The sequence below is a fragment of the Oryzias latipes genome, chromosome 17 (genome assembly GCF_053564925.1).
Source record: "Oryzias latipes strain Hd-rR chromosome 17, Olatipes_Hd-rR_3.1".
NCBI classification, from domain to species: Eukaryota; Metazoa; Chordata; class Actinopteri; order Beloniformes; family Adrianichthyidae; genus Oryzias; species Oryzias latipes.
In genome coordinates this window covers 36,954,310-36,975,287 of record NC_136253.1, presented here as the reverse complement: position 1 = coordinate 36,975,287, position 20,978 = coordinate 36,954,310, and the positions used below count along the sequence as shown (strand labels likewise).

The following is a 20,978-nucleotide window of genomic DNA, read 5'->3' as shown; positions in this document are numbered from 1 at the left end:
CCATCCATGGTGAGGCCAGTGGGAGCGTATAACCGAATGAAAGGCCTTTGCCTTTGCTGGATCCGACCAGAGAGACGCACCGAAGAGCAGATCAGAAGGGTCGTCATCATGGAGCAGCTGCTGCATGTGCTTTCATCCGACGTAGGGACATTAGTGAAGGAGCTCGAGCCAGAGGGGGGCCCTGCTGATTCCTGGCTTGCCCTGCAGTGCATCAACGTTGGACGAGGCGCCTCTGTGGAGCTTTCTGGTTGGGAAGGACGTAGTGCCAGCGCGGTGGCGGATTGCCGGTCCGGATTCCAGCACATCGTCAATCTCGCAGGAGGGGGATCTGCGAAATTGAGGATGTAAAGCAATCCGGACCGGCAATCCATTACGGCGCTGTCACCACGTCAATCCCCACCAGACAGCACCGCAGAATCCCCTCATTCGACAATGAGTCACGGCATGGAAAGCCGGGCACCAGCGAGGCCTCCCTCTTGCTCGTGCTCCTCCACCGACATCCGTACGTTGGATAAAATCACATACGGCAGCTGCTCCAGGATGACGACCCTTCTGATCTGCTCTTCGGTGCGTCACTCTGGTCGGATCCAGCAACGGCAAAGGCCCCTCAGTCGGCTACACGTCCCCGCCGGCCTCTCCCCGGATGGGACCCCAACAGAGCGAAAACCGCCGACAACAAGTCTCTGGCGACATCTCAAGCCTCACCCGGAGTGCTCCATTCATCCGTTTGTAGACGTGGGCCCGCCCCTTGTCCATCGCCGTGCAGGCCTCCAACGCCTGGGTAGGCAGTAGTGGGACTGGGCGGTATGCCCATCTGGCCTGCGGCCATCTCCGTGTCCTGGCAGTCCGCCGCTTACCAGAAAGGGGCTGCAAGTTGGGGATAGATTCTTCCAAATGTTGAACTGCTGGAACGTTGCTGTCCTCCCGCTCTTGCCGTCCACGAAATGTGCAGCTCATCATGGACGCCAAATCGGACGCCGAAAAGTCACTTCCCGGGCCCTTGGCCCGGTCTGATGCACTGGGGGGTGGCACCCGATTCCACCCCCTCTTCCTCAGAGGATAAACCGCACCACGGATGAGATTAACTTGAGTGAGTTGGAAATGGAAAAGCCTCCATTTCCGACTCACCTCAGAAATGATGCTTCCTTTGTGCTCTTGCTGTCCATGTAGTCTGCTGCTCATCATGGACGGCGAATCGGACGCCAAAAAGTCACTTCCCGTGTCCCAGGCCAGGCTTGATGCACTGGATGAATAGAATAGAATAGAGTAGATTAGAACACAGCCACATTTAAGCTCTGCTTCAGCAAAAAAGTCATAATTCCATAACGAATTTTGGAAAAACTTAGAGAAGAACCTTCTAAAATGTGTCTTTTTTGCCCCGAATGTTTTTAGAAAAACATTTAGTAAACTAAAGAGAAAAACAAAAACATCAGCCCAGCGGCCAAAACAAGAAATAAAGAACTTACAGATTGAAGATCTTCCTGAAGTAGTTTAGAAATTGACTCATTGGGAAGCGTTGCACTTCCAAACCCCCCTTGCTCTGCCATCTTTCAGGATTCTGACTGGACGTAGTGCTACACCAGTAACGTCTTTGTTCTGTTCTTTGTGTAATTGAGGTCCAGTTCATTTTCCTGACCAAGTGCCGGATTTCCAGCAAGGAATTCTGGGAAGTAAAGCAGAATTAGATTAGAGCCACATTCAAGCATTTCAACGCAAATTAAATTTGCCAGCAAACACAAAGCAAATTAAATTCGCAACGCAAATAAGATTCACAAAAGCAATGCAAATAAGCTTTTCAATGCAAACGCCACTCAAATGATATTCTAAATTAAAACGCATTGAAAAAGATTTTCACCCCGAAAATGCATTGAAAATGAAATTTGCATTGAAAATACAATGAAAGTGCTCTTTTTCTGGAATAAAAAAATGAACGTTCTCACCTTGGCTCCTCTGCTTGCTTTATTTCCATGAAGGACCCACCTGGTGTCAGATTTGGGATTACAGATGGCCAGCCACAAAAAGGTGGAGAAGCAGAGGTCTGGGGATGAGAAGGACACTACATCAAGCTCAGCCCCTCCGTTTTGCATTCCAGCCTCTGAGTTGGATCCGGGTGCCCCCCCCCCAGTGCATCAGACCGGGCCAAGGGCCTGAGAAGTGATTTTCCGGGTCCTATTCGGCCTCCATGATGAGCAGCAGATTTCGTGGACGGCAAGAGCGGGAGGACAGCAACGTTTCAGCGATGCAACGTTTGGAGGCTTCTATCGCCTACATGCAGCCCCTTTCTGGTTGGCTGCGGACTTCCAAAACGCGGAGAAGGCCGGAGGCTGGATGGGCATACCGCCCGGTCCCACTGCTGTCTACCCAGGCATTGGAATCCTGCACGGCAAGGGACTAGAGGCGGGCCCACGTCTACAAACGGATGAATGGAGCCCTCCAGGTGAGGCTTGACATGTCGCCAGAGACTTGTTGTCGGCGCTTCCGCTCTGTTGGGGTGCCATCCGTGGTGAGGCCAGTGGGAGCGTATAACCGAATGAAAGGCCTTTGCCTTTGCTGGATCCGACCAGAGAGACGCACCGAAGAGCAGATCAGAAGGGTCGTCATCATGGAGCAGCTGCTGCATGTGCTTTCATCCGACGTAGGGACATTAGTGAAGGAGCTCGAGCCAGAGGGGGGCCCTGCTGATTCCTGGCTTGCCCTGCAGTGCATCAACGTTGGACGAGGCGCCTCTGTGGAGCTTTCTGGTTGGGAAGGACGTAGTGCCAGCGCGGTGGCGGATTGCCGGTCCGGATTCCAGCACATCGTCAATCTCGCAGGAGGGGGATCTGCGAAATTGAGGATGTAAAGCAATCCGGACCGGCAATCCATTACGGCGCTGTCACCACGTCAATCCCCACCAGACAGCACCGCAGAATCCCCTCATTCGACATTGAGTCACGGCATGGAAAGCCAGGCACCAGCGAGGCCTCCCTCTTGCTCGTGCTCCTCCACCGACATCCGTACGTTGGATAAAATTACATACGGCAGCTGCTCCAGGATGACGACCCTTCTGATCTGCTCTTCGGTGCGTCACTCTGGTCGGATCCAGCAACGGCAAAGGCCCCTCAGTCGGCTACACGTCCCCGCCGGCCTCTCCCCAGATGGGACCCCAACAGAGCGAAAACCGCCGACAACAAGTCTCTGGCGACATCTCAAGCCTCACCCGGAGTGCTCCATTCATCCGTTTGTAGACGTGGGCCCGCCCCTTGTCCATCGCCGTGCAGGCCTCCAACGCCTGGGTAGGCAGTAGTGGGACTGGGCGGTATGCCCATCTAGCCTGCGGCCATCTTCGTGTCCTGGCAGTCCGCCGCTTACCAGAAAGGGGCTGCAAGTTGGGGATAGATTCTTCCAAATGTTGAACTGCTGGAACGTTGCTGTCCTCCCGCTCTTGCCGTCCACGAAATGTGCAGCTCATCATGGACGCCAAATCGGACGCCGAAAAGTCACTTCCCGGGCCCTTGGCCCGGTCTGATGCACTGGGGGGTGGCACCCGATTCCACCCCCTCTTCCTCAGAGGATAAACCGCACCACGGATGAGATTAACTTGAGTGAGTTGGAAATGGAAAAGCTTCCATTTCCGACTCACCTCAGAAATGATGCTTCCTTTGTGCTCTTGCTGTCCATGTAGTCTGCTGCTCATCATGGACGGCGAATCGGACTCCAAAAAGTCACTTCCCGTGTCCCAGGCCAGGCTTGATGCACTGGATGAATAGAATAGAATAGAGTAGATTAGAACACAGCCACATTTAAGCTCTGCTTCAGCAAAAAAGTCATAATTCCATAACGAATTTTGGAAAAACTTAGAGAAGAACCTTCTAAAATTTGTCTTTTTTGCCCCGAATGTTTTTAGAAAAACATTTAGTAAACTAAAGAGAAAAACGAAAACATCAGCCCAGCGGCCAAAACAAGAAATAAAGAACTTACAGGTTGAAGATCTTCCTGAAGTAGTTTAGAAATTGACTCATTGGGAAGCGTTGCACTTCCAAACCCCCTTTGCTCTGCCATCTTTCAGGATTCTGACTGGACGTAGTGCTACACCAGTAACGTCTTTGTTCTGTTCTTTGTGTAATTGAGGTCCAGTTCATTTTCCTGAACAAGTGCCGGATTTCCAGCAAGGAATTCTGGGAAGTAAAGCAGAATTAGATTAGAGCCACATTCAAGCATTTCAACGCAAATTAAATTTGCCAGCAAACACAAAGCAAATTAAGTTCGCAACGCAAATAAAATTCACAAAAGCAATGCAAATAAGCTTTTCAATGCAAACGCCACTCAAATGATATTCTAAATTAAAACGCATTGAAAAAGATTTTCACCCCGAAAATGCATTGAAAATGAAATTTGCATTGACAATAAATTGAAAATAGAATTTATAATAAAAATGCATTGGATATGTAATTAAAATTTAATGAAAATGAAATTTTCTATGAAATTGCATTGAAAATGATATTTCCCATGAAAATACAATGAAAGTGCTCTTGTTCTGGAAAAAAAAATGAACGGTCTCACCTTGGCTCCTCTGCTTTCTTTTTTTCCACGAGGGACCCGCCTGGTGTCAGATTTGGGGTTGCAGATGGCCAGCCAAAAAAGGTGGAGAAGCAGAGGTCTGGGGATGAAAAGAACACTACAGTAAGCTCAGGCCCTCCGTTGTCGTCAATCTCGCAGGAGGGGGATCTGCTAGATTGACGATGTGCAGCTATCCGGGCTGGCAATCCACCACAGCGCTGTCACCAGGATTTCCAACTCACTGCATTTAACCTCTGCTTTAGCAAGAAAAGTTATAACTCCATAACAAATTTTGGAAATATTTAGAGCAAGACTCACTAAAAATTTAGTGGGTTTTGTACAAGTAAAGCAGAATTAGAATACAGCCATATTTAAGCTGTGCTCCAGCAAGAAAAATCATAACTGCATAAAGAATTTCAAAATTCAAAATACTTTTCTTTATATAGCACCTTTCATGTTCACCCTTGTGCAATCTTAGATGACCCCACCCTTACTTTGTTCTGTTATTCCTACCATCACAAAGGTGGATAAAGGTGGAAAGATTTCATGTAATCCATGGACACCAGTGAAGATCACAAATCATTGAAGAAAAAAGGTTCAGAGCTCTGTCTAGTGGGTCTAGATGACCCAACTCCCAACGTTAAAGTGCTTAGGACAGCCCAAGGGTTACGAAAACAGCTCAAGGTGCTGTATATAAAAAACAAACAAGGATGCACCATTGCAAAAAAGTTTAAACAAAATAGTAAGCAGCTCCTAATAAAATACACAAAAACAAACACAAGTAAAAGAGGAATGATTTAAAAAAAACCTTAAGAGAGAACCTCCTGTTGGCCCGGAAGTCAGCATAGACAGACACCCTGCCAAGCGTGACAAACACTCTCAAACAGTCTGAAATGTAAGCGTGATCATTAAAAAAGTGAAAATAGAAAAACAGCTAAAATATAAAAACTTCAGATAAATTATTCATTTCCTGTACCGCTTCGTCCCTTTCGGGGTCACGGGGCTGTCTTAGCCTATCCCGGCTACTTGGGCGTAGGCAGGGGATGCCCTGGAGAGGTCGCCAGTCTGTCGCAGGGTAGAACGTCCACAATCACACACCCGTGCACTCTCACATTCACACCTATGGACAATTTAGAGTTGCCAATTAACCTATGAAGCATGTTTTTGGACAGCGGGAGGAAGCCGGAGATCCCGGAGAGAACCCACGCACGCACGGGGAGAACATGCAAACTCCACACAGAAAGGTCCCCCATTGATGTATTTTTCATGTCCCCCAGCCGGGACTTGAACCAGGGGCCTTCTTGCTGTGAGGCAAGAGCGCTAACCACTGCACCACCGTGCAGCCCATCCAGATAAATTACTGCATAAAAATTAGGGAAGAAAATCGAAGCCCCGTGAAGCTCTCATGGGGCTTCATGTAAATGTGCCAGAAAAATGAATGAAGCATTTGGGGATTTGAAACCACACAGAACAGCGGCATCTGGTGGCGGACTGGATGTTTATCATCTACTCCACTAAGCTTGTTGCCCTTGTAACACTTCAGTGCGGAATTAAAATATAAAGATAATGTTTGAAGATTTGTGAGAAGTGCTTGTGTCACATTGTGAATGCCAACTATAAAGTGAGAATGAGTGCTTGTGAACCAGGGTCTATCTAAAATGACTGGGTGGGATAGATGTTTTATTTAAAACTGTATTTTCTCCACTGTGCTGGGCTTCTTCCCGTTTTGTATTTTTTGCTTACTATTTCGCCAGCCTTGGAGAAGATCCAACAAGAAAGTGCTCCATTCATCCGTTTGTAGACGTGGGCCCGCCCCTTGTCCATCGCCGTGCAGGCCTCCAACGCCTGGGTAGGCAGCAGTGGGACTGGGCGGTATGCCCATCTAGCCTCCGGCCATCTCCGTGTTCTGGCAGTCCGCCGCCAACCAGAAAGGTGCTGCAATTTGGGGATATTTGCTTCCAGACGTTGAACCGCTGAAACGATGCTGTCCTTCCGCTCTTGCTGTCCACGAAATCTGCTGCACATCATGGATGCCGAATCAGACACCGAAAAGTCACTTCCCAGGCCCTTGGTCAGGTCTGCTGCACTGGGGGGGGCACCCGATTCCACCCCCTCTTGGAGGATAAACCGCACGACGGAGCGACCCGAGCCTGAGTGAGTGGGAAAGGGAAAAGCTTCGATTTCAGACTCACCGCAGAAACCATTCTGTCCTCCCGCTCTTGCTGTCCACGTAGTCTGCTGCTCATCATGGACGGCGAATCGGATGCCAAAAAGTCACTTCCCTGGTCCCAGTCCAGGCTTGATGCACTGGCTGAATAGAATAGAGTAGATTAGAAACTCTGCTTCAGCAAAAAAAGTCATAACAAATTTTGGAAATATTTAGTCCAAAACAGACTAAAAATTTAGTCTTTTTTGCCCCAAATATGTTTAGGAAAACATTTAGTCAACTAAAGAGAAAGACGAAAACTTCGGCACAGCGGCCAAACCAAGAAATGGAGAACTTACAGGTTGAAGATCGTCCTGAAGTAGTGTAGAAGTTGACCCATTGAAGGAGCTGCACTTCCAAAACCGCCAAGCTCGGCCATCTTTCAGGTTCCTGATTGGACGTAGTGATACACCAGTAACCTCTGTGTTCAGTTCATTGTGTGCTTGGGGTCCAGTTCATTTTCCTGAACAGGTGCCGGATTTCCAGCAAGGAATTCTGGGATGTAAAGCAGAATTATATTACAGCCACATTCAAACATTTCAACGCAAATGAAATTTGCCAGCAAACACAAAGCAAATAAAATTCGCAACGCAAATAAGATTCACAAAAGCAATGCAAATAAGCTTTTTAATGCAACCGCCACGTAAATGATATTCTCAATTAAAACGCAATGAAAAAGATATTCACCCCGAAAATGCATTGAAAATGAAATTTGCATTGACAATACATTGAAAATAGAATTTATAATAAAAATGCATTGGATATGTAATTAAAATTTAATGAAAATGAAATTTTCTATGAAATTGCATTGAAAATGATATTTCCCATGAAAATACAATGAAAGTGCTCTTGTTCTGGAAAAAAAAAATGAACGGTCTCACCTTGGCTCCTCTGCTTTCTTTTTTTCCACGAGGGACCCGCCTGGTGTCAGATTTGGGGTTGCAGATGGCCAGCCAAAAAAGGTGGAGAAGCAGAGGTCTGGGGATGAAAAGAACACTACAGTAAGCTCAGGCCCTCCGTTGTCGTCAATCTCGCAGGAGGGGGATCTGCTAGATTGACGATGTGCAGCTATCCGGGCTGGCAATCCACCACAGCGCTGTCACCAGGATTTCCAACTCACTGCATTTAACCTCTGCTTTAGCAAGAAAAGTTATAACTCCATAACAAATTTTGGAAATATTTAGAGCAAAACCCACTAAAAATTTAGTGGGTTTTGTACAAGTAAAGCAGAATTAGAATACAGCCATATTTAAGCTGTGCTCCAGCAAGAAAAATCATAACTGCATAAAGAATTTCAAAATTCAAAATACTTTTCTTTATATAGCACCTTTCATGTTCACCCTTGTGCAATCTTAGATGACCCCACCCTTACTTTGTTCTGTTATTCCTACCATCACAAAGGTGGATAAAGGTGGAAAGATTTCATGTAATCCATGGACACCAGTGAAGATCACAAATCATTGAAGAAAAAAGGTTCAGAGCTCTGTCTAGTGGGTCTAGATGACCCAACTCCCAACGTTAAAGTGCTTAGGACAGCCCAAGGGTTACGAAAACAGCTCAAGGTGCTGTATATAAAAAACAAACAAGGATGCACCATTGCAAAAAAGTTTAAACAAAATAGTAAGCAGCTCCTAATAAAATACACAAAAACAAACACAAGTAAAAGAGGAATGATTTAAAAAAAACCTTAAGAGAGAACCTCCTGTTGGCCCGGAAGTCAGCATAGACAGACACCCTGCCAAGCGTGACAAACACTCTCAAACAGTCTGAAATGTAAGCGTGATCATTAAAAAAGTGAAAATAGAAAAACAGCTAAAATATAAAAACTTCAGATAAATTATTCATTTCCTGTACCGCTTCGTCCCTTTCGGGGTCACGGGGCTGTCTTAGCCTATCCCGGCTACTTGGGCGTAGGCAGGGGATGCCCTGGAGAGGTCGCCAGTCTGTCGCAGGGTAGAACGTCCACAATCACACACCCGTGCACTCTCACATTCACACCTATGGACAATTTAGAGTTGCCAATTAACCTATGAAGCATGTTTTTGGACAGCGGGAGGAAGCCGGAGATCCCGGAGAGAACCCACGCACGCACGGGGAGAACATGCAAACTCCACACAGAAAGGTCCCCCATTGATGTATTTTTCATGTCCCCCAGCCGGGACTTGAACCAGGGGCCTTCTTGCTGTGAGGCAAGAGCGCTAACCACTGCACCACCGTGCAGCCCATCCAGATAAATTACTGCATAAAAATTAGGGAAGAAAATCGAAGCCCCGTGAAGCTCTCATGGGGCTTCATGTAAATGTGCCAGAAAAATGAATGAAGCATTTGGGGATTTGAAACCACACAGAACAGCGGCATCTGGTGGCGGACTGGATGTTTATCATCTACTCCACTAAGCTTGTTGCCCTTGTAACACTTCAGTGCGGAATTAAAATATAAAGATAATGTTTGAAGATTTGTGAGAAGTGCTTGTGTCACATTGTGAATGCCAACTATAAAGTGAGAATGAGTGCTTGTGAACCAGGGTCTATCTAAAATGACTGGGTGGGATAGATGTTTTATTTAAAACTGTATTTTCTCCACTGTGCTGGGCTTCTTCCCGTTTTGTATTTTTTGCTTACTATTTCGCCAGCCTTGGAGAAGATCCAACAAGAAAGTGCTCCATTCATCCGTTTGTAGACGTGGGCCCGCCCCTTGTCCATCGCCGTGCAGGCCTCCAACGCCTGGGTAGGCAGCAGTGGGACTGGGCGGTATGCCCATCTAGCCTCCGGCCATCTCCGTGTTCTGGCAGTCCGCCGCCAACCAGAAAGGTGCTGCAATTTGGGGATATTTGCTTCCAGACGTTGAACCGCTGAAACGATGCTGTCCTTCCGCTCTTGCTGTCCACGAAATCTGCTGCACATCATGGATGCCGAATCAGACACCGAAAAGTCACTTCCCAGGCCCTTGGTCAGGTCTGCTGCACTGGGGGGGGCACCCGATTCCACCCCCTCTTGGAGGATAAACCGCACGACGGAGCGACCCGAGCCTGAGTGAGTGGGAAAGGGAAAAGCTTCGATTTCAGACTCACCGCAGAAACCATTCTGTCCTCCCGCTCTTGCTGTCCACGTAGTCTGCTGCTCATCATGGACGGCGAATCGGATGCCAAAAAGTCACTTCCCTGGTCCCAGTCCAGGCTTGATGCACTGGCTGAATAGAATAGAGTAGATTAGAAACTCTGCTTCAGCAAAAAAAGTCATAACAAATTTTGGAAATATTTAGTCCAAAACAGACTAAAAATTTAGTCTTTTTTGCCCCAAATATGTTTAGGAAAACATTTAGTCAACTAAAGAGAAAGACGAAAACTTCGGCACAGCGGCCAAACCAAGAAATGGAGAACTTACAGGTTGAAGATCGTCCTGAAGTAGTGTAGAAGTTGACCCATTGAAGGAGCTGCACTTCCAAAACCGCCAAGCTCGGCCATCTTTCAGGTTCCTGATTGGACGTAGTGATACACCAGTAACCTCTGTGTTCAGTTCATTGTGTGCTTGGGGTCCAGTTCATTTTCCTGAACAGGTGCCGGATTTCCAGCAAGGAATTCTGGGATGTAAAGCAGAATTATATTACAGCCACATTCAAACATTTCAACGCAAATGAAATTTGCCAGCAAACACAAAGCAAATAAAATTCGCAACGCAAATAAGATTCACAAAAGCAATGCAAATAAGCTTTTTAATGCAACCGCCACGTAAATGATATTCTCAATTAAAACGCAATGAAAAAGATATTCACCCCGAAAATGCATTGAAAATGAAATTTGCATTGACAATACATTGAAAATAGAATTTATAATAAAAATGCATTGGATATGTAATTAAAATTTAATGAAAATGAAATTTTCTATGAAATTGCATTGAAAATGATATTTCCCATGAAAATACAATGAAAGTGCTCTTGTTCTGGAAAAAAAAAATGAACGGTCTCACCTTGGCTCCTCTGCTTTCTTTTTTTCCACGAGGGACCCGCCTGGTGTCAGATTTGGGGTTGCAGATGGCCAGCCAAAAAAGGTGGAGAAGCAGAGGTCTGGGGATGAAAAGAACACTACAGTAAGCTCAGGCCCTCCGTTGTCGTCAATCTCGCAGGAGGGGGATCTGCTAGATTGACGATGTGCAGCTATCCGGGCTGGCAATCCACCACAGCGCTGTCACCAGGATTTCCAACTCACTGCATTTAACCTCTGCTTTAGCAAGAAAAGTTATAACTCCATAACAAATTTTGGAAATATTTAGAGCAAAACCCACTAAAAATTTAGTGGGTTTTGTACAAGTAAAGCAGAATTAGAATACAGCCATATTTAAGCTGTGCTCCAGCAAGAAAAATCATAACTGCATAAAGAATTTCAAAATTCAAAATACTTTTCTTTATATAGCACCTTTCATGTTCACCCTTGTGCAATCTTAGATGACCCCACCCTTACTTTGTTCTGTTATTCCTACCATCACAAAGGTGGATAAAGGTGGAAAGATTTCATGTAATCCATGGACACCAGTGAAGATCACAAATCATTGAAGAAAAAAGGTTCAGAGCTCTGTCTAGTGGGTCTAGATGACCCAACTCCCAACGTTAAAGTGCTTAGGACAGCCCAAGGGTTACGAAAACAGCTCAAGGTGCTGTATATAAAAAACAAACAAGGATGCACCATTGCAAAAAAGTTTAAACAAAATAGTAAGCAGCTCCTAATAAAATACACAAAAACAAACACAAGTAAAAGAGGAATGATTTAAAAAAAACCTTAAGAGAGAACCTCCTGTTGGCCCGGAAGTCAGCATAGACAGACACCCTGCCAAGCGTGACAAACACTCTCAAACAGTCTGAAATGTAAACGTGATCATTAAAAAAGTGAAAATAGAAAAACAGCTAAAATATAAAAACTTCAGATAAATTATTCATTTCCTGTACCGCTTCGTCCCTTTCGGGGTCACGGGGCTGTCTTAGCCTATCCCGGCTACTTGGGCGTAGGCAGGGGATGCCCTGGACAGGTCGCCAGTCTGTCGCAGGGTAGAACGTCCACAATCACACACCCTCTCACATTCACACCTATGGACAATTTAGAGTTGCCAATTAACCTATGAAGCATGTTTTTGGACAGCGGGAGGAAGCCGGAGATCCCGGAGAGAACCCACGCACGCACGGGGAGAACATGCAAACTCCACACAGAAAGGTCCCCCATTGATGTATTTTTCATGTCCCCCAGCCGGGACTTGAACCAGGGGCCTTCTTGCTGTGAGGCAAGAGCGCTAACCACTGCACCACCGTGCAGCCCATCCAGATAAATTACTGCATAAAAATTAGGGAAGAAAATCGAAGCCCCGTGAAGCTCTCATGGGGCTTCATGTAAATGTGCCAGAAAAATGAATGAAGCATTTGGGGATTTGAAACCACACAGAACAGCGGCATCTGGTGGCGGACTGGATGTTTATCATCTACTCCACTAAGCTTGTTGCCCTTGTAACACTTCAGTGCGGAATTAAAATATAAAGATAATGTTTGAAGATTTGTGAGAAGTGCTTGTGTCACATTGTGAATGCCAACTATAAAGTGAGAATGAGTGCTTGTGAACCAGGGTCTATCTAAAATGACTGGGTGGGATAGATGTTTTATTTAAAACTGTATTTTCTCCACTGTGCTGGGCTTCTTCCCGTTTTGTATTTTTTGCTTACTATTTCGCCAGCCTTGGAGAAGATCCAACAAGAAAGTGCTCCATTCATCCGTTTGTAGACGTGGGCCCGCCCCTTGTCCATCGCCGTGCAGGCCTCCAACGCCTGGGTAGGCAGCAGTGGGACTGGGCGGTATGCCCATCTAGCCTCCGGCCATCTCCGTGTTCTGGCAGTCCGCCGCCAACCAGAAAGGTGCTGCAATTTGGGGATATTTGCTTCCAGACGTTGAACCGCTGAAACGATGCTGTCCTTCCGCTCTTGCTGTCCACGAAATCTGCTGCACATCATGGATGCCGAATCAGACACCGAAAAGTCACTTCCCAGGCCCTTGGTCAGGTCTGCTGCACTGGGGGGGGCACCCGATTCCACCCCCTCTTGGAGGATAAACCGCACGACGGAGCGACCCGAGCCTGAGTGAGTGGGAAAGGGAAAAGCTTCGATTTCAGACTCACCGCAGAAACCATTCTGTCCTCCCGCTCTTGCTGTCCACGTAGTCTGCTGCTCATCATGGACGGCGAATCGGATGCCAAAAAGTCACTTCCCTGGTCCCAGTCCAGGCTTGATGCACTGGCTGAATAGAATAGAGTAGATTAGAAACTCTGCTTCAGCAAAAAAAGTCATAACAAATTTTGGAAATATTTAGTGCAAAACAGACTAAAAATTTAGTCTTTTTTGCCCCAAATATGTTTAGGAAAACATTTAGTCAACTAAAGAGAAAGACGAAAACTTCGGCACAGCGGCCAAACCAAGAAATGGAGAACTTACAGGTTGAAGATCGTCCTGAAGTAGTGTAGAAGTTGACCCATTGAAGGAGCTGCACTTCCAAAACCGCCAAGCTCGGCCATCTTTCAGGTTCCTGATTGGACGTAGTGATACACCAGTAACCTCTGTGTTCAGTTCATTGTGTGCTTGGGGTCCAGTCCATTTTCCTGAACAGGTGCCGGATTTCCAGCAAGGAATTCTGGAATGTAAAGCAGAATTATATTACAGCCACATTCAAACATTTCAACGCAAATGAAATTTGCCAGCAAACACAAAGCAAATAAAATTCGCAACGCAAATAAGATTCACAAAAGCAATGCAAATAAGCTTTTTAATGCAACCGCCACGTAAATGATATTCTCAATTAAAACGCAATGAAAAAGATATTCACCCCAAAAATGCATTGAAAATGAAATTTGCATTGACAATACATTGAAAATAGAATTTATAATAAAAATGCATTGGATATGTAATTAAAATTTAATGAAAATGAAATTTTCTATGAAATTGCATTGAAAATGATATTTCCCATGAAAATACAATGAAAGTGCTCTTGTTCTGGAAAAAAAAATGAACGGTCTCACCTTGGCTCCTCTGCTTTCTTTTTTTCCACGAGGGACCCGCCTGGTGTCAGATTTGGGGTTGCAGATGGCCAGCCAAAAAAGGTGGAGAAGCAGAGGTCTGGGGATGAAAAGAACACTACAGTAAGCTCAGGCCCTCCGTTGTCGTCAATCTCGCAGGAGGGGGATCTGCTAGATTGACGATGTGCAGCTATCCGGGCTGGCAATCCACCACAGCGCTGTCACCAGGATTTCCAACTCACTGCATTTAACCTCTGCTTTAGCAAGAAAAGTTATAACTCCATAACAAATTTTGGAAATATTTAGAGCAAAACCCACTAAAAATTTAGTGGGTTTTGTACAAGTAAAGCAGAATTAGAATACAGCCATATTTAAGCTGTGCTCCAGCAAGAAAAATCATAACTGCATAAAGAATTTCAAAATTCAAAATACTTTTCTTTATATAGCACCTTTCATGTTCACCCTTGTGCAATCTTAGATGACCCCACCCTTACTTTGTTCTGTTATTCCTACCATCACAAAGGTGGATAAAGGTGGAAAGATTTCATGTAATCCATGGACACCAGTGAAGATCACAAATCATTGAAGAAAAAAGGTTCAGAGCTCTGTCTAGTGGGTCTAGATGACCCAACTCCCAACGTTAAAGTGCTTAGGACAGCGCAAGGGTTACGAAAACAGCTCAAGGTGCTGTATATAAAAAACAAACAAGGATGCACCATTGCAAAAAAGTTTAAACAAAATAGTAAGCAGCTCCTAATAAAATACACAAAAACAAACACAAGTAAAAGAGGAATGATTTAAAAAAAACCTTAAGAGAGAACCTCCTGTTGGCCCGGAAGTCAGCATAGACAGACACCCTGCCAAGCGTGACAAACACTCTCAAACAGTCTGAAATGTAAACGTGATCATTAAAAAAGTGAAAATAGAAAAACAGCTAAAATATAAAAACTTCAGATAAATTATTCATTTCCTGTACCGCTTCGTCCCTTTCGGGGTCACGGGGCTGCCTTAGCCTATCCCGGCTACTTGGCCGTAGGCAGGGGATGCCCTGGACAGGTCGCCAGTCTGTCGCAGGGTAGAACGTCCACAATCACACACCCGTGCACTCTCACATTCACACCTATGGACAATTTAGAGTTGCCAATTAACCTATGAAGCATGTTTTTGGACAGCGGGAGGAAGCCGGAGATCCCGGAGAGAACCCACGCACGCACGGGGAGAACATGCAAACTCCACACAGAAAGGTCCCCATTGATGTATTTTTCATGTCCCCCAGCCGGGACTTGAACCAGGGGCCTTCTTGCTGTGAGGCAAGAGCGCTAACCACTGCACCACCGTGCAGCCCATCCAGATAAATTACTGCATAAAAATTAGGGAAGAAAATCGAAGCCCCGTGAAGCTCTCATGGGGCTTCATGTAAATGTGCCAGAAAAATGAATGAAGCATTTGGGGATTTGAAACCACACAGAACAGCGGCATCTGGTGGCGGACTGGATGTTTATCATCTACTCCACTAAGCTTGTTGCCCTTGTAACACTTCAGTGCGGAATTAAAATATAAAGATAATGTTTGAAGATTTGTGAGAAGTGCTTGTGTCACATTGTGAATGCCAACTATAAAGTGAGAATGAGTGCTTGTGAACCAGGGTCTATCTAAAATGACTGGGTGGGATAGATGTTTTATTTAAAACTGTATTTTCTCCACTGTGCTGGGCTTCTTCCCGTTTTGTATTTTTTGCTTACTATTTCGCCAGCCTTGGAGAAGATCCAACAAGAAAGTGCTCCATTCATCCGTTTGTAGACGTGGGCCCGCCCCTTGTCCATCGCCGTGCAGGCCTCCAACGCCTGGGTAGGCAGCAGTGGGACTGGGCGGTATGCCCATCTAGCCTCCGGCCATCTCCGTGTTCTGGCAGTCCGCCGCCAACCAGAAAGGTGCTGCAATTTGGGGATATTTGCTTCCAGACGTTGAACCGCTGAAACGATGCTGTCCTTCCGCTCTTGCTGTCCACGAAATCTGCTGCACATCATGGATGCCGAATCAGACACCGAAAAGTCACTTCCCAGGCCCTTGGTCAGGTCTGCTGCACTGGGGGGGGCACCCGGTTCCACCCCCTCTTGGAGGATAAACCGCACGACGGAGCGACCCGAGCCTGAGTGAGTGGGAAAGGGAAAAGCTTCGATTTCCGACTCACCGCAGAAACCATTCTGTCCTCCCGCTCTTGCCGTCCACGTAGTCTGCTGCTCATCATGGACGGCGAATCGGATGCCAAAAAGTCACTTCCCTGGTCCCAGTCCAGGCTTGATGCACTGGCTGAATAGAATAGAGTAGATTAGAAACTCTGCTTCAGCAAAAAAAGTCATAACAAATTTTGGAAATATTTAGTGCAAAACAGACTAAAAATTTAGTCTTTTTTGCCCCAAATATGTTTAGGAAAACATTTAGTCAACTAAAGAGAAAGACGAAAACTTCGGCACAGCGGCCAAACCAAGAAATGGAGAACTTACAGGTTGAAGATCGTCCTGAAGTAGTGTAGAAGTTGACCCATTGAAGGAGCTGCACTTCCAAAACCGCCAAGCTCGGCCATCTTTCAGGTTCCTGATTGGACGTAGTGATACACCAGTAACCTCTGTGTTCAGTTCATTGTGTGCTTGGGGTCCAGTCCATTTTCCTGAACAGGTGCCGGATTTCCAGCAAGGAATTCTGGGATGTAAAGCAGAATTATATTACAGCCACATTCAAACATTTCAACGCAAATGAAATTTGCCAGCAAACACAAAGCAAATAAAATTCGCAACGCAAATAAGATTCACAAAAGCAATGCAAATAAGCTTTTTAATGCAACCGCCACGTAAATGATATTCTCAATTAAAACGCAATGAAAAAGATATTCACCCCAAAAATGCATTGAAAATGAAATTTGCATTGACAATACATTGAAAATAGAATTTATAATAAAAATGCATTGGATATGTAATTAAAATTTAATGAAAATGAAATTTTCTATGAAATTGCATTGAAAATGATATTTCCCATGAAAATACAATGAAAGTGCTCTTGTTCTGGAAAAAAAAATGAACGGTCTCACCTTGGCTCCTCTGCTTTCTTTTTTTCCACGAGGGACCCGCCTGGTGTCAGATTTGGGGTTGCAGATGGCCAGCCAAAAAAGGTGGAGAAGCAGAGGTCTGGGGATGAAAAGAACACTACAGTAAGCTCAGGCCCTCCGTTGTCGTCAATCTCGCAGGAGGGGGATCTGCTAGATTGACGATGTGCAGCTATCCGGGCTGGCAATCCACCACAGCGCTGTCACCAGGATTTCCAACTCACTGCATTTAACCTCTGCTTTAGCAAGAAAAGTTATAACTCCATAACAAATTTTGGAAATATTTAGAGCAAAACCCACTAAAAATTTAGTGGGTTTTGTACAAGTAAAGCAGAATTAGAATACAGCCATATTTAAGCTGTGCTCCAGCAAGAAAAATCATAACTGCATAAAGAATTTCAAAATTCAAAATACTTTTCTTTATATAGCACCTTTCATGTTCACCCTTGTGCAATCTTAGATGACCCCACCCTTACTTTGTTCTGTTATTCCTACCATCACAAAGGTGGATAAAGGTGGAAAGATTTCATGTAATCCATGGACACCAGTGAAGATCACAAATCATTGAAGAAAAAAGGTTCAGAGCACTGTCTAGTGGGTCTAGATGACCCAACTCCCAACGTTAAAGTGCTTAGGACAGCGCAAGGGTTACGAAAACAGCTCAAGGTGCTGTATATAAAAAACAAACAAGGATGCACCATTGCAAAAAAGTTTAAACAAAATAGTAAGCAGCTCCTAATAAAATACACAAAAACAAACACAAGTAAAAGAGGAATGATTTAAAAAAAACCTTAAGAGAGAACCTCCTGTTGGCCCGGAAGTCAGCATAGACAGACACCCTGCCAAGCGTGACAAACACTCTCAAACAGTCTGAAATGTAAACGTGATCATTAAAAAAGTGAAAATAGAAAAACAGCTAAAATATAAAAACTTCAGATAAATTATTCATTTCCTGTACCGCTTCGTCCCTTTCGGGGTCACGGGGCTGTCTTAGCCTATCCCGGCTACTTGGGCGTAGGCAGGGGATGCCCTGGACAGGTCGCCAGTCTGTCGCAGGGTAGAACGTCCACAATCACACACCCGTGCACTCTCACATTCACACCTATGGACAATTTAGAGTTGCCAATTAACCTATGAAGCATGTTTTTGGACAGCGGGAGGAAGCCGGAGATCCCGGAGAGAACCCACGCACGCACGGGGAGAACATGCAAACTCCACACAGAAAGGTCCCCCATTGATGTATTTTTCATGTCCCCCAGCCGGGACTTGAACCAGGGGCCTTCTTGCTGTGAGGCAAGAGCGCTAACCACTGCACCACCGTGCAGCCCATCCAGATAAATTACTGCATAAAAATTAGGGAAGAAAATCGAAGCCCCGTGAAGCTCTCATGGGGCTTCATGTAAATGTGCCAGAAAAATGAATGAAGCATTTGGGGATTTGAAACCACACAGAACAGCGGCATCTGGTGGCGGACTGGATGTTTATCATCTACTCCACTAAGCTTGTTGCCCTTGTAACACTTCAGTGCGGAATTAAAATATAAAGATAATGTTTGAAGATTTGTGAGAAGTGCTTGTGTCACATTGTGAATGCCAACTATAAAGTGAGAATGAGTGCTTGTGAACCAGGGTCTATCTAAAATGACTGGGTGGGATAGATGTTTTATTTAAAACTGTATTTTCTCCACTGTGCTGGGCTTCTTCCCGTTTTGTATTTTTTGCTTACTATTTCGCCAGCCTTGGAGAAGATCCAACAAGAGGAGGAAGGTCTGTATTGAGGGTGGCCAGAGCTGCCCCCAGTGGCTCCCTCTCCTTAAACAGCCTTTCTAACATTAAATGTGCTGTTCCATCTCATTTCCACCACAGACAAGACGACAAGCACGTTTTAAGGAGAGAAGAAAACACAACAACAATAACTGCAAACAAATGTAAAATCTTAGTTAAAAGAAAAATAGTAATCACCTCTTGTATTAATTTGTGCTCTGGTCTGGCCAGCTGTCGCTGTATCTCTGACAGCTTCTCCTTCGCTGTGGTGCTGGATTTGACAAGACCAACAATCCTACCCCCCTTACTTCGGATGTCCTCTAGTTCAGGGGTTTTTCACCACCAAATGAAGCATATGTGCAAAACACATTATGTGCCTAAGTAGTAATGTATATAAGCACATGCAACCATGTTGGGAGCACAGTCTGTAACAAGGCCTGTCACCTGGAAGAAAGATTACAACACGTTCACAAATCGTGTACATTAGGTAGTGGGAGGCCATATTGATGAATGATCTTGTACTTTATTGAACTGGCACGCACCTTTCCTTTAATTCCCCATTCTTCCATGAGGAGATTTTTGGCCTAAGTCAAGTGAGCTGCAGTGTGGGTTTGGAGAAACTTAAGAACCCCCAAGACCAAAGAGGCCAGCTCCACCTAGAATGAACAAAACCAAACTGAGATACATAAATTAAAGCAGGGGATACCTACCTCCTCGGTGATAAAATGGCATGTTACAGCCAAGTAAGCATCCATGTTAATTGATGTCCACATGTCTGCTCTCAGGCTGACAGCAGAGGTCCTGCTGACCACAGCTAAGGCCTTCTCCTTTTAGGCTTTGTACTTTTCCTCCACCATTGTCCTCAAGGCCTTCCTATTAGGAATTATGTAGGAGTGGTCCAAAAGGTTGACAAGAGCCTAATGGTGACAAATAAAATACAGCTTATTATGTACACAAAAGCATAAATAATGTAAATGCTATATAACATTAGCCACTTTACCTTGAAGCCCTTCTCTCCAACCATTGAAAATGGGTGTGCATCCATTACAATCATATCCACCAATGCAGAATGAAGTTCTTGCTTTCTGGACACTGAAAAACATCCATCATATTAAGTTTAAAAAAATAAAAAATAAATCATACGAGTTGAGCATCAAACTCATGAACTGAGGTTGCACATGCCTCTAAATGTACCACTGAGCCATCTGTTTAACCCCCTGTAACATGTGCCATTTGTTATATATGTATATTATTATTCTTACCGACATGAGGAGGATTGAAGGTTTGGTTTGCCAACTGCGGAGTTTCAAAATGATGAACGGAGCGGAGATGTTTCATCATGGAGGATGTACTGTCATTAAATGCCAATTCACGTTTGTGAATCAAACATTGCACCTAAAAAAGAAATGGAAAGAATAAAAATGATTAATTTAAACTGACAGACATACCTATAAATCTAACGTAATCAGCAATGGCTACTAATAAAATAACGTTAATAGTGTATTACCTTCTTAGGAGAATTCTTAGGAAATATCCACCAATGCAGCATCAAGTTCTTGCTTTCTGGAAGCCTTTGTTTTCAACAATTGAAAATGTTTGTGCATCACAAACACTTTTTAACAAACGTTAAAATATAAAAACAGTTAAAATATAAAAACTTAAGATAAGTTAATGCATAAAAAGCCTAAAACACCTGAAATATAAAAAGAATAAGTTGGTATGTTTAAACAAAGACTAAATAATTAGATAAATAATAATAATAACACACATCAAACAAATCAAAAATGAACTGAGTCCAAACCAGTGCACCTGCACCCAAACAAATTTATGAGCAGGTGTGTTGAGCACGTGACCATGCGCTCTTCGGGGACCAATCCGTTTGAAGTTTGGATAGCCACGCCTTCTTGCGCAAAAATACTCGCCAAAAAAGAAGTTCCGGTATAGGTCACATTATGTAATGTCCGTTGGTCAGATGACGTGTCAGTGATCTGGACAAATTATGATACTACCATTGAAAAATATTTTATGTGGTCCTTTGTAAACAAACAGAGCTCCGACGTGGAGCTAGATTGTCTTCTAAACGTGCTCTTATTAGTATTATTTAGTGCATTTCCGCTACACAGTTCGTCCCAGTGGTTCCACCCTGTAACAACGTTGTCGTTACTGATAAATATTCCACAGCATCAGCATGTGGATGTGATGGTCTAGCGATAAAAGCATTGGTTTGCGAATACAGAGGTTTGGGGATCGAATCCCGCGTAGAACAGTTTTTTAATGGAAGCCTGAAACTGTGTATATGTAAAACGGCAAGATATGCAATAAAGTTTGTTT

At 44.7% G+C, this 20,978-nt stretch overlaps 1 protein-coding gene across 33 annotated transcripts in view; it reads right to left on the bottom strand.

Annotated features, from left to right (window-relative positions):
* LOC144986612 (uncharacterized) overlaps positions 1-20,603 on the bottom strand; it is a 31,547-nt gene extending 10,944 nt beyond the window's left edge. Inside the window, exons 1-29 of one of the 33 annotated variants that reach the window (XM_078934136.1) lie at positions 20,155-20,603; positions 19,910-20,042; positions 19,648-19,739; positions 19,190-19,564; positions 18,846-19,091; positions 16,870-16,966; positions 16,289-16,484; positions 15,976-16,094; positions 15,527-15,800; positions 13,788-14,672; positions 13,207-13,402; positions 12,894-13,012; positions 12,445-12,715; positions 10,711-11,595; positions 10,129-10,324; positions 9,816-9,934; positions 9,367-9,640; positions 8,600-8,688; positions 8,432-8,511; positions 7,627-7,723; positions 7,045-7,240; positions 6,732-6,850; positions 6,283-6,556; positions 4,543-5,427; positions 3,961-4,157; positions 3,623-3,737; positions 1,941-2,038; positions 1,467-1,663; positions 1,129-1,243 (exon numbers count right to left, since the gene is read on the bottom strand). The gene's annotated coding sequence lies outside the window, so the exon portion shown is untranslated. Of the gene's footprint in view, positions 1-1,128; positions 1,244-1,466; positions 1,664-1,940; positions 2,039-3,622; positions 3,738-3,960; positions 4,158-4,542; positions 5,428-5,515; positions 5,605-6,282; positions 6,557-6,731; positions 6,851-7,044; positions 7,241-7,626; positions 8,512-8,599; positions 8,689-9,366; positions 9,641-9,815; positions 9,935-10,128; positions 10,325-10,710; positions 11,596-11,683; positions 12,397-12,444; positions 12,719-12,893; positions 13,013-13,206; positions 13,403-13,787; positions 14,673-15,526; positions 15,801-15,975; positions 16,095-16,288; positions 16,485-16,869; positions 17,755-17,842; positions 18,562-18,845; positions 19,092-19,189; positions 19,565-19,647; positions 19,740-19,909; positions 20,043-20,154 lie in introns of those variants that run through there. The other 32 variants (XM_078934137.1, XM_078934130.1, XM_078934128.1 and 29 more) reach the window with 32 other exon arrangements.
* Positions 20,604-20,978: the final 375 nt, after the last annotated feature.